The 14,156-nt window shown below is 38.3% G+C and overlaps 1 pseudogene; it reads right to left on the bottom strand.

Annotated features, from left to right (window-relative positions):
* Positions 1–1,506: 1,506 nt before the first annotated feature.
* On the bottom strand, positions 1,507–2,176 carry LOC141511606 (BOS complex subunit TMEM147 pseudogene; annotated as a pseudogene).
* Between the last annotated feature and the right edge of the window lie 11,980 nt (positions 2,177–14,156).

Below are 14,156 nucleotides of genomic sequence, written 5' to 3'. Positions count from 1 at the left end.
GACAGAGAAAGCACAGAGTTGGGACTTTCCAGGGTTGGGAATGTCAAGATATGTATGACAGAAGTTGGGGAAGGAAGGTATATAAGATCCCAGAATGTTGGCAAAAACACTTTGAAATGGCTAACCATGATCTGTAAGAAACCTCTCTATTTTTCAAATTTGGTGTGGGGAGGAGGGGGCAGATGCCTTTTCCGCAAGGAAAAACATTTCAGCATACTTTCTAGAAGTACCTTGATAAACCATTTTTTCCTCTTCAGGAAACACTCAAGTTTCACTAAATCCAAAGGTTTTTTCTTTGACTTTCATTCCCTTCAACATCACAGGTTACTCTCCTCTTCCCTCATTTGCACTCTTGTCTATTAAATGTCAAGATAATGTGCTTTCTTGCTATATTCAGTCACTGCTTAATCTTTCTCCTTTTCCCCCAAGCTCTTCCTTCCTCCTAAGATTTAGTCCTGAGTTCATTTCTTTCAATAATCCAACTCTTGTGGATAGTGGTTATTCCCATGATTTTGGGTATACTGAGATCTATAGTTTTCATTTCAGTATTCTCTCCTAAATGCCAGATATACACCTCTAATTGGCTGTGGGACATCTTTGCCTGAATGTCCCAACATTACTTCACACTCAACTTTACATGTCTTAGATTCAACTAGTCTTCCTCTTTTTCTCCTTATTCTCTACCTTCACAAACAACCATCCCAAACCAAATCCTCCTTATCTTTCCCTATTTCTGTTCATGCCATCATCATTCTTCTAATTATAAAATGTAAGTGGCATCTTTGACCCCTCTTTCTTCCCATTTTTTTTTTTATTAAATTCAGTCAATGATTTCCTAAAATTTATTTATAACAGCAACCACTCTAGGGTTTCCATCCATTGAAGACCTATTTACTTTTAGACCAGTCCTCTCCTATCTATCCTCTACATTACCTATTTAATCTTTTTTTTTTGTTTTTTTTGGGTTTTTGGCAAGGCAATGGTGTTAAGTGACTTGCCCAAGGTCACACAGCTAGGTAATTATTAAGTGTCTGAGATCAGATTTATACTCAGGTACTCCTGACTCCAGGGCTGGTGCTCTATTCACTGTGCCACCTAGCTGCCTATTTAAACTTAATAAAACGCTACCATCATTATTATTATTATTATTATTACTACTACTCTTTTTTTTCTCTGTTCAGAGCATTATGGCTTCCTATAACCTAGGAAACAAAATGCTATCTCCTCAGTCTTTCCACTACACCTGATCTTTCAATTTAGACTAGAGTAGTCTACATAAAATCAATGAAAAAAAAACTTAATTGTCTTAGCTACATTTCTTTGCTCTTGCTCCCTACTTGGGGTTCTCTTTTTTATCCAATTCCTAGCTAGCCTTTAATTTGACTGCAACATGACTCCTTTTTTTAAAGGAACAAAACAAAACATAATAACTCTTGATTCTAAAGAGAGGGACTAAGCCCAGGCATTGAGGCCCCTGGAAAGAGTTAGGGAAGAGGGTCAGTTGCCTTAAACTAGAGTGACAAAGAGATTGAGAGAACTCAGGGCAAAGACACCAGTCATCACTGCTTGGACCAACATCACCATCCAGCTGCCCAGGAAGAAGAGGTGGACAAGAGCCTCCAGGATAAAGGCTTTGTAGATGCTGATTCCCAGAAGGAGAGTCTTTGGGAGGGCTGAAGTTCCATGGCAGGTAGTATCCAGTCAACATCCACACCAGGTCAGAGAGAACGCAGTGTAGTGGGGACCAGGCTGATGTTGGAATCAATGCTCATTTGGATGTACTTTCAATTGGACTCAGTGCCCTGAGCCCCGACCCAGAGAGGGATACAGCAGTACATGATGAACTCTGCCGTGGCCCACCCCAGGGCTACCACCATTACCTTGTCCTCGCCCTTTCCTGTGTTCCAAGACATGATGAAGTGGAGGTCCACCAGGTCCCCCAGGTCCACAGTTGCTTTCATGAACTCCCCTATGAAATCATAGATACCAGTTCCACCTTCCCACGTGGGGAAGAAGGTCACAAGAAACAGCATCTTGCAGAGCTGTACAAAGAGATAGGTGGCTTCCACCTGCACACATTTACAAAAAGCGTTGTACTCTGATAGGCCATCACACACGTGATGAAGTAGGGGAAGTATGCCAAGGCAAAGCAATTGCCAAAGTGGAAGAGGGTCATGGTGGTGGCCCTCGAGGTACTGGAGCAGAAGCGGCCCTGACTCACTCATAACTCCTTCTAATCCAACATGGTTTCTCCTTTCCCTGAATTTATAGAATGTTAGAGTTCAGAGAAACCATACCAACCATTTAACCAACCCCTCTCATTTTTCAGAGGAACCTGAGACCCAGGGAGGTAAAGTATCATACCCAAGGCCATGTAGCCATTCAGTGTCATCTTATTCAAAGTTTTGTACCACATGCCACAATAATTCCCTAAAGGACATATCACCCAATATGGAAAGTTACATCACAAAAAATAATAATGCATAATAGAGTAGTGGAAAAGATTTATTTTACAACTATGGCTAAGGGAAGAATTAGCAAGAGACAGAAATGATCACAGAAGATAGAATGATTTAGATGTTTTGCATAAACAAAATCAATACAATTAGAATAAAATAGAAAAACAATACTCTCAGTGAAGAATGGAGAGATATCTTCAAGAAAAAACAAGGTACAAATAAAAGGGACTAAATGTCAGTTGCCTGGCTGCAGATGAGAACTTATGTGCCATAATATTGCATTTCTCCTTAAACCATTGGTCAAATAACTCACTATCCCTCCCTAGGAGATCTGAAGTAATAGTGGGACATTTAGGCAAAGATGTCCCACAACCAATTAGAGGTATGGATCTGGCATTTAGGAGATTCTGTCCCTGCCTTCAGTCAATGAACCCATAATCATTTACTCCATTAGAGAGAGTATTCTTCAAGCTATGTTCACTTGATTCTAGCAGTTTTAATATTGGGGTCGGCATAGATCATCTCCAAGTGCATTTGGGTTCCTAGGGAACACTGTACCACAAGTCACTATTATTTTGATGAAACTGCTAGTGGAAGGGGAGCAAGATATGATAGTAGGGGCAGTCTGAGTACCTCTGGCATTACTCGTCAGGAATTTTTCACACACATACAGCTCTTCCCCTTCTTTAAAAAGTCCTGTTTCTGTTGCTGAAAAAATGGTCACTACATATCCATTTTTTAGAGGTGATATGATTTCAGAATACAATTGCATTTTAGTCACTGTACTATGGAAGGACAGCTGGTCTTTAAGAAATGATTCAGTTGTATCACTGGCTGTTGTGTCACTGGAACTGTTCTGAAGATTCTTCATTGATGCATCCCAGTCTCCCTCAATGAATCCCTGGAAGGACCCCCCCACCCCTCATTGGCCCCCAAGGAAAGCCACCAGGCTCCCTCATTGGCCCCCAGGGAGGACCCCAAGGCCCCCTCAAGGGCCCCCAATGCTGTCTCACTGGCCCCCCCACTAGACCCCTGGGAAGGCCCCCAGGCTCCCAAACTGGATTCCTGGCAAGGCCCCCAGGCCCCCACACTGGACCCCTGGGAGTGTCTCAAGTTTAAAAGAGATGAAATCCTCAACAGTCCATTAGTTGGTTCTGCACAGATCTTAAACCTCCTGGATCAGAACTGGTTGTCATGGATATTGGACTAAATTCTACTGTCCTTCCCACCACTGAATGTGCGGCATCTCCATGTATATGCCAGCTGCCTGAGATGGTCCCTCCACAGGTAGCAAACTTGACTGCAGAGGAACAGTTATGCCTGTTGAAGATTGTCCAGTTGGCCCTGCCATGGATACCAAAGGCTCTTGAATATACTCAGCCTTGGTGCCCCAGTCTGTGTGAGTTGTGCCAAAAGTAAACAAGATTCTCTGACTTATATCAAAAGTATGTCTTCCAAAAAATAATCCAGTAGGGACTTCTTCAGAAGTTGAGTCTTCTCTCACCTCTCATCTACACAATCTACCAGCTGCCCTCAGAAACCCTCTGATTCTTAAGACCAACCATTGATGGCTAAAGCTTTCCACCTGGATCCTCATTAGTCAAATCATTATGTCATTTAACTCTTTCCTTACACCCTCTGAATAGCATATTGAGTTTCCTCCTAAAGATCCAGATGCTCATCCAGAATAGAGAAAAATCTGATTCTTCTAAAGTTTTGGTCATTGGTCTATAGACACAACTGTGCAATAGATGAAAAAAAATCAATGAATCATTGGCAAAACACTGACCACAACAAGTGAGGTACAGAGAGGTAGAAATATGCCCTTGTTGGGAAAGCCTACATGAGGCTGGGACAAGGCAACATTTAAGCCTCAAGGATCTTCTTTAGCAATCTTTAAGTCCCTTTTCTTATCCCTTTATATTTTTGTTGCCATCTCTGCTCCAAACTCAAGACCCCAAAGTGACTTTACAAACACTAGCAATTAGGATGGTAAATCTGTTTCTATAAACCTATTGACCTTTTGATTACTCTAACACTGAGCAAAGGTTGACAAGAGAACTATTTCCTTAAGACCTTAATAAACTGAACTGAGCAGGTGTGAAGACATGTGAGGTTGGACTGACTCTACTCTGGGGGTTGGAAATGATTTTCTGTGGGAATGTTGTCCAGGCACAACTTGAAGATCTTTCTGGCAGGAAGGTGAAGACCATGGCACTGAAGGTGAAGACCATGGCAATGAGGGTAAGTGAAGAAGATCTAGGGAGAGGAAGGAGAAGGAATCAAAAGACCCCACTTAAGTTGTGGAATAGGTGTGATAATCTTTTGGGGGAATGTAACTAGATCTTCTGAACAAGATACAACAGTCCATGCTCTCTAAAAGGGTGAAGTAGATCCATAGGTGGTAGCAGCTGCATGGAAACCTGCTCCTGACCCAAGGAAAACCAAACTCAACTAGGTCAGCCACTCTTGACTGAGAAATAGATAGGGATGGAGACTTGAGGGCATTGGTGTGTACTAGGAGTTCAGTCAAGGAGCATCTTGTACAAAGAAAAGTTAAATAGTGCTCAGAAGTCAAATGTCTAAAAAAAAGGATAGGGATGGAATTTAAAGGAGGCTCAGGATTGATTTCTTCAAAGTTAGGAAGATTAACAGAAGAATTACAAGAAGTGGACTTGCTCTGGTTGATTCTAAAGAAGAGCTGCTTAAGTTAGAGAAGTCTACAGAATTCTGTCAGAAGGATATTAATTGTTGTCTTCTCAATATGGTGGGAGGGTGCCATTTGGATGAAAAGAAACATTCCTGACTGATGGCGGTGAACCAAACTGAAATGGGCCTACTGGGAAGGCCTCTCTGAATGTATTTGAAGCTGGATAGTCATCCACATCAGGGAGATTATAAAGGGGATTCTTGTCTCAGGTAGATGTTAGACAAACACCTTTCCTAGGGAAGGCCCTTCCATCTCTAAGATAGTGAATCTGTTTTGAGAAAAAGCCTCTCCCATTTTGGATAGCTCTGATGGTTAGTTAGTACATTTTCCCTTAGGTTGAGCTGAAATTAGTCTCCCTGTAACTTTGACCCATTGGTCCTCATTCCACCCCATAATGCTTTGGTTCTCAAACTTGGTGCTGGGGTGAATCCTTTCACTTTAAATATAATTTTGACAAAACCATCATAAACATTTTTTTTGGCAAGGCAATGGGGTTGTGACTTGCCCAGGGTCATCCAGCTAAGTAATTATTAAGTGTCTGAGACCAGCTTTGAACGCAGGGTTGGTGCTTAATCCACTGCACCACCTAACTGTGCCTCCATTTTTAATAATTTTTGAAAATTCCTCTCAACAACTAATATAAGGGTGATATTAAAAGTCACAAAATAAATACTATTGGATGATAGAAGTCACCCTGCCAAAGAGATCAAGCCTCAGAAGAGTTACTCACCTTACAAAGATAAGTCTGTCAGACATTGGGACTGAAAAGGTTCCTCCAAAATTATAAACATCTCCCTGAATGTATTATGTGTGCCAAGCTAATAAGAAGATCTGATTCACGAGTCAACCAAACCCCTGGCCACTGTCTTTTTGGCTTTATGACATTTCTAAAAGACCTCAGAAAGTGTCTTTGGGACATTTTGGGTAGTGAATTCTTGGGCAGCAAGCTGAAAAACTTTGTGACCTGAAATGCAGTGGATTGGGAAGAACCCTGTATCTACATTGAGCAAACTTGAATTGGAATCCTTCCCCAACCCTTCAATATATATATATACATGACCTTGGGTAAGTCATTTTCCTACTCAGGGTTTCACTTCTCTCATCTGTAGGGTGTTAGTCTACATGATCTCTAAGGTCTCACACTCTGGTGATTTCAGCTCTTAGTCTAGGTGAGGACTGGAATTTTCCTTTGTGTTTCTGTCTTAATGTTAATTTTACTTTTGCTGTTACAACTCAACCATTTATGCTCTCATACCTTGAGCCTTCCTTTGTAACAAAGAAAAATAATTAAACAAAACCAGTCACATCTGAATTTTAGTCAGAGTCCCCTCCCCCTCCCCCTCCTCCCCGAGGCAGGAAGAAGATATAGTTGTTTAACTCATTTTGATCAAGATTGATACTGACAGTTACACAGTATTCTTTTCAGTTACTTTAAAATGTACTTATTGTCAGTGTTGGTTTCTTCATCCTGTTTGTTTCACACTATAACAAATCTTCCTGAATTTTTCTGAATTCCCCATATTCATTATTTCTTAAGGTCCAGGAATACCCCTGCCCTTGTGAAGTTGGGACTTGGGAAGGAAAATGGGGATGTTTAGAGTAAGCTTCTGGTTTCCTAGATGGAGTCACCGAATGAGATTTGCTTCTTCAGACCATGTGTTAAGGCCCCCAAAACATCTGACATGGTATACACAACATTCTGCATCTCTTTGATTCAAAAGCAGGGGAAAGAAATGATGTTTTTTAAGTCAATCTAGGTTTAAAAATAGAACCAAGAGTCTTTGAAACTGAAAATTCTAGGGGAGGAGAATGACTAGAACTTGCAGTCCATTGTAGTTCATTTTTAAGATAGTAGTGCTTCCTCCATCCTCTTATAAAAGACATGGGAATAGAGTTGCTTTTTTTTTTTTGCAAGGCAATGGGGTTAAGTGGTTTGCCCAAGGCCACACAGCTAGGTAATTATTAAGTGTCTGAAGTCACATTTGAACTCAGGTACTCCTGACTCCAAAGCCAGTGCTTTATCCATTGTGACACCCAGCCGCCCCCTGGAATAGAGTTTTGTACTTGTGTGAAAATTCATGAAGCCCAGAGGATGAGGGTGGGTGAAGCAGAATATTTAGAGGATGTTACAAAGATCATTGGTTTAAAACTGATAGGAAGTTAGGGGGATCTACTCTAAGAGATCTAAAGAGATCAATTGAGTTGTATACGGTCATATATAGGAAAAAGCAGAGTCAGAATGGAAATTCATGTCTGGCACCTCCAGGTTCATTTCTTGGCAAAGAGACAGATTCATATTTTGGATGGAGCAGTCTTGGAGTCAGGGATACACAGGTTTAAGTGATCACATTTTAGTGTGTCTAGGGACAAGTCAGTCCCTCCCTCCTCTCTTCTTTCCCCAACACCTCTCTAAGACTATCAGCTATAGGTGAATTGCTATCTCTGTCAATGGAGGGATTTTCCCACACCATTCCTTCAAGGTATTACCCTCATTGCTTCTCTCTCACAGCCAAACTTCTAGCCTTCACTCCCTCAATTGACAGACTTTTTTTCCTTAACAATTTATGATCCAACTTTTTTCTTAAATTGAAATTTTATTTTATTTTTTCCTATTACATGCAGTGTTAGATTTTCACCATTCATTCATTTGCAAAATTATGAGTTCCACATTTTTCTACAACCCTCCCTTCTCTGCCCCTTCCCCATGGCATTGAACAGTTTGGTAAAAGTTGTACATGTACATTTGTATTTCATATTTATTTACATATTAGTCATGCTGTGAAAAAAGAATCAGAACTAAGGGGAAGAAAAAACCCTGAGAAAGGAAGGAGAAACATGAAAGAAGTTTTTAAAAAGTGAACATAATGGGTAGCTATGTAGCATAGTGGCTAGAATAGCAGCCCTGGAGTAAAGAGAACCTAAATTCAAATCTGGCCTCAGAATCTTTTTTAAAATTTTTTTTGAATTTTACAATTCCCCCCTCCCCAATCTCACTTCCTTCCTCCCACCCCCCACAGAAGGCACTCTGATAGTCTTTACTTTGTTTCCACACTATACATTGATTAAAATTGAATGCATTGAGAGAGAAATCATATCCTTAAGAAAAAATAAAATATAAGAGATAGCAAAATTACATAATAAGATATCTTTTTCTTTAAATTGAAGGTAAATAGTCTTTGGTCTTTGTTTAAACTCCACAATTCTCTGTTTGGATACAGATGGCATTCTCCATCACAGATAACCTAAAATTATCCCTGATTGTTGCACTGAGGAAATGAGCAAGTCCACTATGGTTGATCATCACCTCCATGTTGCTATTAGGTGTACAATGGTCTTCTGGTTCTGCTCATCTCACTTAGCATCAATTCATGCAAATCCTTTCAGGCTTCTCTGAATTCCATCCCTCCTGGTTTCTAATAGAATAATAGTGTTCCATGACATACATATACCACAGTTTGCTAAGCCATTCCCCAATTGATGGACATTCACTCAATTTCCAATTCGTTGCTACCACAAACAGGGCTACTATGAATATTTTTGTATAACTAATGTTTTTACCCTTTTTCATGATCTCTTCAAGGTATAGACACAGTAGTGGCATTGCTGGATCAAAGGCTATTGGCCTTAGAATCTTAATACTTACTTAACTGTGTGACCTTGGGCAAGTCCCTTAACCCCATTGCCTTGCATAAACAGCAACAACAACAACAAAAAATTGAACATAGTATGCATTCAGACTCCATGTTTGTTTGTTTTTTCTCTGAATGTGGATGGCATTGTCCATATCAGGGATTGTCCTTGAGCTTTGAACTTCTGAGGGGAGCTGTATCATCAAGATTGATCATCTTACAATGTTGTTGATAATGTGTACAATGTTCTCTTGGTTCTTCTTGCTTCACTTAACATCAGTTCATGTAAATTTTTCCTGCTTTGGCCACTGAAGATTTCTTATAGAATAATAGTCCTCTATAACATTCATGTACCATAACATGTTCAACCATTTCCCAGTTGATGGGTATTCCCCCTAATTTTCAAGTCTTTGTCACAAAAAAAAGAGCTGCTATAAATATTTTTGATTATATGAAACTTTTCCCATTTTTTATAATTTCTTTGGGATATAGACCTAGTATTGATATTGCTGGATCAAAGGATATGATAAGTTTTATTGCTCTTTGGAAAATAGTTCCTGTATTCAACTTTTGATACAACCACTTAAATGAACTCCCTCTCTCCAGGTGTACCTTTCTTCCTCTCCTGAAGAAGTGAATGATTATGGGTATGTAATATTTAGTATATAATACCAGTGGATGCATCATTTAGTTTTATTAATCTATACTTGTTGCTTTTGACTTTTTCTTTATTTTTAAGAAATTACTTTCTTGGCGGATATATAAAAATAAATAAATAAAAAAGAAGACATCACTACAAGATTTTCTTTTAAAAGAAACTGCATTCTTTTTTACAATGCCAAATTTCATGAATTGGTCATTTAGATGGTCTCTCCTCTCATTTTCATCCTATATGATCTTTGTTGAAGAAATTGATATTATTAACCAGTAAGTTCTCTTGATTTTCTCTCTCTCTCTCTCTGTTCTGGGTTGTCCTCCCTTCTTATTTTCTTCCTACCTGTTCAATTTTGTTGTCAGTCTCCTTTTTGTCAGCCACTATGTCTAACCTCTCTGTGACTAACCTCAGCTTTCTAGCCTGAGCCTTCATCTCTCTGTGCATTCTTAATAATCTCATCAACTGCACAATCTCAGTTAACACCTTTAAGAAACTGACTCCCAAATTTCCATAACATGTAACCCTAATCTGTTAGATAGTTTTCAGTCTCAGATATTTATTGAAGATCTTCACCTATATGAATATATATAATATGTATACATATCCCATAAGCATCTGAAACTCAATATGTTTAAAACAGAACAATTTCACACATACACACACACACACACACACACACATATATATGTATATATGTATATAGATAAAGATACTTATTTGTGATAATGGTAGTAATCTCCAGGACAGGTGGAAGGAGGGAAGAAAAAAAAAGAAATTTATATGAGGGAATAGAAAATTGTACATAATGGATTTACAATTTCATGTGCAGTTTTTTTATTATACTGTGTTATGAAATTGCTTGTTTTATTTCATAAATTTAAAATAAAATAAGCTTATAAATACAGAACTTATTCTCTTTCTCCTTCATTTTATCCCTTCAATTCACTTTTCTGTTTCTGTCCAGGAAAGCATAATCTATGAAGTCATTCTTTTGGTCAGTCAGCAAAGTAAGAAATTATTATATTCCCATCACTATGATTAATGCTAACTATAAAAAGAAAGACAAAAGATTCCCAAGTCATTCTCAACTCTGCCCTCTCCTCTACTTATGTGTCAGCTGCCAAATTCCACCACATATATCTCTACATCATCTTTTACATCTATTTGTTCTTCTTTATTCGTGCTTTTAAATTTATTTTTAAATAATTTTAAATCATTATTTTAATGATATCTTTTGTATTTTATATTTCTAGAGGTCTACCTAATATCCATTCAAATCACCTACTATAGACTCTAGTCCCATACAACCCATAATATTTTTAAAGGGAGATAAAAAGAAAAGCAATAGAAGAGAAAAATAAGAAAACTCAATTATTACATCAAAAAAATCTCCAAAAACATGCAAATTTCCACACCTGTAGAGTTCTCACTTCTGCAAAGGAATGATGTGGGTTGTCTTCTCTTCTATCTTGCTTCAGTTCCTTATCTTCAAAATGACTTGGAGAAGGAATGGCAAAGTATTCTAGAATCTTTGCTAAGAAAAACTCAAAATGGAGTTATGGAGAATCAAACATGAATGATTCAACTCAACAACAACAATAACAATAATATCCATAACATTCTCTTGTTTGGGGATATACTTGTTCTTGGTAAATTTGCAATAGTCATTTATGATAATGACTATTTTCATTCAAGTCTCACCATCTGCTTGAAGTGCTTTTTGCAAACCTTCCTAATGTTAGTGCCTTATCTTGGAGAAGATCTTCAAGAATAATCTTATTTGTATATAGTTGTTCGTATGCTATATCCCGAAGAAGTAGTAAGCTCTTTGAGGGCACACATGTTTCTTAAATCACAGTAATGTTCCATTGCATTCATATTTATGTGTAATTGAGCTATCACTTTAATCCAAGAACATCAACTTTGTTTACGGTCCTTTGCTACAACAAAAAGTGCTACTATAAATATTTTAGTCTATAGAACTTTTGTTTATCATTGACCTGTTTCTGTCCAGGAAAGTGCCATCCTATCACTGTGATCAATGCTAAGGATAAAAAGAAACCAAAAAATCCCAAGTCATTCTCAACTCTGCCCTCTCCTTCACTTATGTATCAGCTGTCAAATCCTATTACATCTATCTTTCTACCACCTTTTACATCTATTTACTCATCTTTATTCATGCTTTTAAATTTATTTTTAAAACAAATTTTAATGAATTTTTTTTGTATTTTATATCTCTAGAAGTCTACCTAATATCCATTCAAATCACCTTCTAGGTATTTTAGTTCCATACACCCCATAATATTTTTATTTTTTTAAATTTTTTTTACCCCATAATATATTTAAAGGGAGAGGAAAAAAAGCAGTAGAAGAGAAAAAATAAGAAAAATCAATTATTACATTAAAAAAAAATCTCTAAAAAATGTAGAAGTCTGAAACTCCAGTAGTAGCAGCAGGGGGGTTGGTTCTCTGATTTCAGAGTGGAAAAGAGAGGTTTGAGTGTATTTGAGTGAATGAATCAACTTCACCCTTTGAAGTGACAATTAATACCCTGTCATAAGGTAGACACTTCTGCCTATCCTACTGTGCCAGTGGCACAGTATTCAGTGGATAGGATTCAGTGATATGCTCTGACATTATATGAGAATTCTACAATTTCAAGGGGAAGTTGATTCAGCCTTTAGCAGCAAAAGAGGCCCTGGTAGAACTTCTTAACAAGGAAGGTTTGGAACTTGGGAAGAGAAGAACTAGACATCTCTCTTTAGTAGTTTGGTGAGCTGGGTAGGGATTGCCAAACAACTGTGTGTGTGTGTGTGTGTGTGTGTGTGTGTGTGTGTGTGTGTGTGTGTGTGTGAAAGATTTCAAGGTGTCTTCTCTCTATTATCAACTTTGATTGTAAGAAGTGAAGTTTTAAAAAAGTGATATGGATCAATTTTCAGTATTAGAAATGTTTATTCCACTTTCAAAGTAATTGAAGTTAACAACACCAAATATCATAGTCCACAGTAATACTGGAGGCCCCTCCATTTAAGACTTTTGCCCAATTCAACTCAGCTTCTTGCACATTGGTTAGTGACTAGAGAAATGGCAGAAAGAACAGGAGAGGGAAGGAAAATGAAGGAGGAAAAAAGTAAGGTAGAACTGAGCATGATGAAGACAATATTGTGTGAAGAGTGAGAGGCTTGGGGCAGCTAGGTGGCGCAGTGGATAGAGCACTGGCTATGGAGTCAGGAGTACCTGAGTTCAAATACGGCCTCAGACACTTAATAATTACCTAGCTGTGTGGCCTTGGGCAAGCCACTTAACCCCATTTGCCTTGCAAAAAAAAAAAACCAAAAACAAAAAAAAACCCTAAAAAAAAAAGAGTGAGAGGCTTGATAGAATATCGCCAAAACAAAAGACAACTTGAAAATGTGGTATAGAGTTCGAATGTAGTCCAAGGAGGCTAAAAGACAAGACAGTTTGTGCAGGTGGTAGATGGATGCCCAGAATCATGCTCCCACTTCTCATCAAGTCAGAAGAACATATAAACTGGGGCTAAAAGATGATGAATAGGGATAGCTACTCTGTTTTTAAAACCCAGCAGTGAAGATAGGTATGTCTACATTGTCCACATAGGAATGAAATTTTTGGCTATCTGATTGAAGGGATGAGGACTCCAAGTATGTTTTTACCAAGAGTTTTTCTCCATTTATCATTTTGATGAGCACTATCATATTTATAAGGGTTTCATATAAAAATATTTTTTTGATCTCAGAGTGAAATAGTCCACACACTAATATGCCATCAGAACTCCTTGTCTTGAGATACCTTTGTCAAAAGAGATGGCATTCCAGAGAACTAGGAAAATTCTTATCCTGTTGTCTCATCTTCTCCCTATGAAGTTGAGATGGAGAAATTGCTTCATTTCAGCCCAGTTCTTTGCCATCCCTATATACCCTGTACTTTTCCTCAATCTTTTATCACCTCTCCTGGGTAACAACCTCTTTACTCCTGCAAGAAGCATCCCCATAAAAGAACAAAAATTCTCCCAGCATCACCTCTGCCTTCCTTAATGTCCATCTGTTCCCATTCCTTCCCTTCATAGAATCAAATCATCTATCAATATGCAAAGGCAATTTACAGCTGAGGAAATCATAGCAATCCATAGTCATATGAAAAATTGCTCCAAATCATTCCTTATTAGAGAAATGCAAATTAAAGCATCTCTGAGATACCACTTCACATCTCTCAGACTGGCCAATATGACCAGAAAGGATAATGATCAATGTTGGAAGGGATGTGGGAAATCTGGGACACTAATACATTGTTGGTAGAGCTGCGAACTCATTCAACCTTTCTGGAAAGCAGTTTGGAATTATGCCCAAAACACAATAAAAATATGCGTACCCTTTGATCCAACAATACCACTACAGGGTCTATACACTGAAGAGATCATGAAAAAGAGTAAAAACATCACTTGTACAAAAATATTCATAACAGCCCTGTTTGTGGTAGCAAAGAATTGGAAATCAAGTAAATGTCCTTCAATTGAGGAATGGCTTAGCAAACTGTGGTATATGTATGTCATGGAACACTATTGTTCTATTAGAAACCAGGAGGGATGGGATTTCAGGGAAGCCTGGAGGGATTTGCATGAACTGATGCTGAGTGAGATGAGCAGAATCAGAAAAACACTATATACCCTAACAGCAACATGGGGG

The sequence above is a fragment of the Macrotis lagotis genome, chromosome 2 (genome assembly GCF_037893015.1).
Source record: "Macrotis lagotis isolate mMagLag1 chromosome 2, bilby.v1.9.chrom.fasta, whole genome shotgun sequence".
Classification (NCBI taxonomy): Eukaryota; Metazoa; Chordata; class Mammalia; order Peramelemorphia; family Peramelidae; genus Macrotis; species Macrotis lagotis.
Note: the sequence above shows the minus strand (reverse complement) of the source record. Positions and strands in the feature narration are given on the sequence as shown.